Here is a 5,630-nt window from a genome sequence, read left to right on the forward strand (position 1 = left end):
ACGCCGTATAGATGCACAGTGTGTCAGCGGGAGGTCCCCCACCACAGCCTATAAACCACCATAAACCAACCTAGATGGATGTAAAATTAAATCGAATCTGAAACAGGGTTATACTCCATCCAAAGAAATACAATGCGGACTCACCGTGATGTAATGAGGACTCGGCGTGCAGAAAAGAATGTGGTCCGGGCTGGGTGGCAGGATTGGGCCGGTGGGTGTGCAGGTAGGCAGGCGGGCGAGCAGGGAAAAGCAGCCGCCAGGTGGCGTGTGTTGTGTGGGCTGCGTAGAGCCAGGGACGGCTCCGGCCGGTAGCGTCCCTGGATACGAGCGGGAGAGAACAGGGGGCGGAGCTCGCTGGCACAGGGCTCAGCGTGTGACGTCACTGAGCTGGAGAAAGGTACGGGGAGACAGAGGGACCAAAAAACCGACGCGTTTCGAAGGGACAACGTCCTTCTTCATCAGGGTTACCTGTCCCTTGTGATGCCCCGATATTTAAACCAGCTCCTCTGTCTTGGCTCCTGCAGCACAGTGATTCCAGTCAGGTAGCGCTGGTGTATTTTTATATCACAGGATTTACCAACGGTTCAAGAACAAAACCACAGCGCTTGGCAAATGACAGATCCATAAGACTCAGGGCAGCACCTGAATCCACAAACGCCATAACAGGGTAAGAAGACAATGAGCAAATTAAAGTCACAGACAAAATAAATTTAGGTTGCAAATTACCAATGGCGACAGGACTAACAACCCTTGTAAGGCGTTTAGAGCATGCTGATATAACATGTGTAGAATCACCACAGTAAAAACACAACCCATTCTGACGTCTATGATTTTTCCGCTCATTTCTAGTCTGAATTCTATCACATTGCATTAAATCAGGTGTTTGTTCAGACAACACCACCAGAGGATTAGCGGTTTTGCGCTCCCGCAAACGCCGGTCAATTTGAATAGCCAGCGCCATGGAATCATTCAGACTTGTAGGAATGGGGAAACCCACCATCACATTCTTAATGGCTTCAGAAAGGCCATTTCTGAAATTTGCGGCCAGAGCACACTCATTCCACTGAGTAAGCACGGACCATTTCCGAAATTTTTGGCAATACACTTCAGCTTCATCCTGGCCCTGAGAAATAGCCAGCAAGGCTTTTTCTGCCTGAACTTCAAGATTGGGTTCCTCGTAAAGCAATCCGAGCGCCAGAAAAAACGCATCAATATTTGCCAATGCCGGATCTCCTAGCGCTAGCGAGAAAGCCCAATCCTGAGGGTCGCCCCGTAAAAAAGAGATAACAATTTTAACTTGCTGAGCTGAATCTCCAGATGAACGGGGTCTCAGAGATAGAAACAATTTACAATTATTCCTGAAATTCCTAAACTTAAATCGGTCTCCAGAAAACAGTTCAGGAATAGGTATTTTAGGTTCAGACATTGGACTACTGGTAACAAAATCTTGTATGCCCTGCACACGAGCAGCAAGCTGGTCTACACTTGTAATCAAGGTCTGGACATTCATGTCTGCAGCAAGCACAAGCCACTCAGAGGTAAAGGGGAGGAAGAGAGGAAAAAAAAAAAAAACTCAGAATTTCCTTTCTTATAATCCCACTTCAGCAATGCATAAACATTCAATGTAGGCCTGGCATACTGTTATGACCCCAATGGCAGAGGGTCTCAGAAATAATTACTAAGTCTGCAAACACAAAAAAAACCAGCTCATAGGGCAGTGGTAACTGAGCTGACCATATATCTAATCCTAGCACCACAAATAGCAGCAGCCGGGGAACGTGCCTACGTTGGTTCTAGACGTCTCGCGCCAGCCGGAGAACTAACTAACCCTAGAAGGGAAAAGAAAGACCTTTCTTGCCTCCAGAGAAAAGACCCCAAAAGTTGGCTACAAGCCCCCAACAAATAATAACGGTGAGGTAAGAGGAAAAGACAAACGTAAGAATGAGCTAGGTATTTAGCAAAGAGAGGCCCACTAGCTAATAGCAGAATATAGTAAGATGACTTATATGGTCAGCAAAAACCCTATCAAAATATCCACGCTGGATATTCAAGAACCCCCGAACCGTCTAACGGCCCGGGGGGAGAACACCAGCCCCCTAGAGCTTCCAGCAAGGTCAGGAATCACATTTAGTACAAGCTGGACAAAAATGAGAGCAAGCAAATAACCAAAAAACAAAGAAGCAGGACTTAGCTTAATTTTGCACGAACCCGAACCAGCAGACAGGAGCAAACAGAAAGGATCTGATTACAACGATGCCAGGCACTGGACTAAGGATCCAGGAAGCTTATATAGCAACTCCCCTGGACTAACGACCCAGGTGGGTGCCAAACTGAGGAAAGACAATCCCAGAGTCATATCACTAGTAACCACAAGAGGGAGCCAAAAAGTCTAATTCACAACACTGTCTCATCGTGATGACTGGAGCTGCTTCCTGTCTCTCACGTGCCCCGGCTGCCCCCTTCCCCTAGATACGCCTCGGACTGTTGCCGTGCAGGAGGAATCTCCTGCACTGCAACATGGTGTTGGGTGCCAGCACAACCCGCACAGTGGTCTATCCAGCACAGCCCGCACAGTGGTCTATCCAGCACAGCCCGCACAGTGGTCTATCCAGCACAGCCCGCACAGTGGTCTATCCAGCACAGCCCGCACAGTGGTCTATCCAGCACAGCCCGCACAGTGGTCTATCCAGCACAGCCCGCACAGTGGTCTATCCACCACAGCCCGCACAGTGGTCTATCCACCACAGCCCGCACAGTGCTCTATCCACCACAGCCCGCACAGTGCTCTATCCACCACAGCCCGCACAGTGCTCTATCCACCACAGCCCGCACAGTGGTCTATCCACCACAGCCCGCACAGTGGTCTATCCACCACAGCCCGCACAGTGGTCTATCCACCACAGCCCGCACAGTGGTCTATCCAGCACAGCCCGCACAGTGGTCTATCCAGCACAGCCCGCAGTGGTCTATCCAGCACAGCCCGCACAGTGGTCTATCCAGCACAGCCCGCACAGTGGTCTATCCAGTAATAAATAGAAAAACACATATAGCTAGGGAGATACGGCATATTAGCGTTTAGTACCATACATATATACATATAAATACCCCATAGCAAATCGCAGGACGTGTTTAGACACACTGAGATCCAACTAGATAAACAACACAACACTATTCAGTGTAATAAAGTCCAAATAATACAAAACTATATTGCAAAAATGTTTATTAATAATTACAAAAGATACATGGCAGACACATGGCTAAAAATGACAGATCTTACCACACAGCGGTAAGGGAGCATGTGACCACCCTGGGAGACAGCACTAAGTAACAAACGTTAATAGAAAGGCCATGAATAGGCAAAGGCCATAATGCACAGTGGCAGCGTCTCCAATCACATACCTGATGGCGCAGGGACACACACACTCACTCGCCCGCCCTCCCCAACGCGCGTTTCGGAAGTGGAAATTGAATCTACACCATTGGCTACGAATAGACCTCAGTACTGGACACAAGTGACCATGTGCATGACTCCTGTTCATCAGGAGGTGATTCGCTTTCTTGTACTGCATAATTTGCATGATGTCGTCGTATTGGGTCTACCATGGTTGCAGACTCATAATCCAGTTCTGAATTGGAAAGCTATGTCTGTGTCAAGTTGGGGTTGTCAGGGAATTCATGGTGACGCTCCTGTGGTGTCGATTGCTTCGTCCACTCCTTCTGAAGTCCCTACGTTTTTGTCAGACTACCAGGATGTATTTGAGGAGCCCAAACTCAATTCTCTACCTCCTCATAGGGACTGTGATTGTGCTATAAATTTGATTCCTGGTAGTAAGTTTCCTAAGGGACGACTTTTCAATTTATCTGTGCCGGAGCATGCTGCCATGCGGAGTTATATAAAGGAGTCTTTGGAGAAGGGACATATTCGCCCGTCCTCATCCCCTCTTGGTGCAGGATTCTTTTTTGTGGCTAAGAAGGATGGTTCCCTGAGACCTTGTATTGATATCGCCTTTTGAATAAAATCACGGTCAAATTTCAGTATCCTTTGCCATTGTTAACTGATTTGTTTGCTCGCATTAGGGGGTCTAGTTGGTTCACCAAGATAGATCTTCGCGGTGCGTATAACCTTGTGCGTATAAAACAGGGTGATGAATGGAAAACTGCATTTAATACGCCTGAAGGCCATTTTGAGTACTTGGTGATGCCTTTTGGACTTTCTAATGCTCCTTCAGTCTTTCAGTCCTTTATGCACGACATCTTCCGTGAATATCTGGATAAGTTTATGATTGTGTATCTGGATGATTTTCTGTTTTTTTCGGATGATTGGGAGTCTCATGTTAAGCAGGTCAGGATGGTCTTTCAGGTCCTGCGTGACAATGCTTTGTTTGTGAAGGGCTCAAAGTGTCTTTTTGGAGTCCAGAAGATTTCTTTTTGGGGTTTCATTTTTTCTCCTTCTACTATTGAGATGGACCCAGTCAAGGTTCAGGCTATTCATGACTGGACGCAGCCTACATCTGTTAAGAGTCTTCAGAAGTTCTTGGGTTTTGCTAATTTTTACCGTCGCTTCATAGCTAATTTTTCTGGTGTTGTTAAGCCTTTGACGGATTTGACCAAGAAAGGTTCTGATGTGACTTATTGGTCTTCTGCGGCTGTGGAGGCCTTTCGGGAGCTGAAGCGTCGGTTTTCTTCGGCTCCGGTCTTATGTCAGCCAGATGTCTCACTTCCCTTCCAGGTGGAGGTTGATGCTTCCGAGATTGGAGCGGGGGCTGTTTTGTCGCAGAGAAGCTCCGATGGCTCTGTGATGAAGCCATGTGCTTTCTTTTCAAGAAAGTTTTCGCCTGCCGAGCGGAATTATGATGTCGGTAATCGGGAGCTGTTGGCTATGAAGTGGGCATTTGAGGAGTGGCGACATTGGCTCGAGGGAGCTAAGCATCGTGTGGTGGTCTTGACTGATCACAAGAATTTGATTTATCTCGAGTCGGCCAAGCGGCTGAATCCCAGACAGGCTCGTTGGTCGCTGTTTTTCTCTCGTTTTGATTTCGTGGTCTCGTACCTGCCTGGTTCGAAGAATGTGAAGGCTGATGCTCTTTCTAGGAGTTTTGTGTCTGACTCTCCTGGAGATTCAGAGCCGGCTGGTATCCTTAGAGAAGGGGTGATTTTGTCTGCCATCTCCCCAGATTTGCGACGTGTGCTGCAAGAGTTTCAGGCGGATAGACCTGACCGCTGTCCACCGGAGAGACTGTTTGTCCCTGATAGATGGACCAACAGAGTCATCTCCGAGGTTCATTCTTCGGTGTTGGTGGGCCATCCTGGAATATTTGGTACCAGAGACTTGGTGGCCAGGTCTTTTTGGTGGCCTTCCTTGTCGCGGGATGTGCGTTCCTTTGTGCAGTCTTGTGGAATTTGTGCTCGGGCTAAGCCTTGCTGTTCTCGTGCCAGTGGTTTGCTGGTACCTTTGCCTGTCCCGAAGAGGCCTTGGATGCACATTTCCATGGATTTTATTTCAGATCTCCCTGTCTCTCAGAGAATGTCTGTCATCTGGGTGGTGTGTGATCGTTTTTCTAAGGTGGTCCATTTGGTGCCCTTGCCTAAGTTGCCTTCCTCCTCCGAGTTGGTTCCACTGTTTTTTCAAA

This window comes from Ranitomeya variabilis, chromosome 1 (genome assembly GCF_051348905.1).
Source record: "Ranitomeya variabilis isolate aRanVar5 chromosome 1, aRanVar5.hap1, whole genome shotgun sequence".
In the NCBI taxonomy this organism is placed as follows: Eukaryota; Metazoa; Chordata; class Amphibia; order Anura; family Dendrobatidae; genus Ranitomeya; species Ranitomeya variabilis.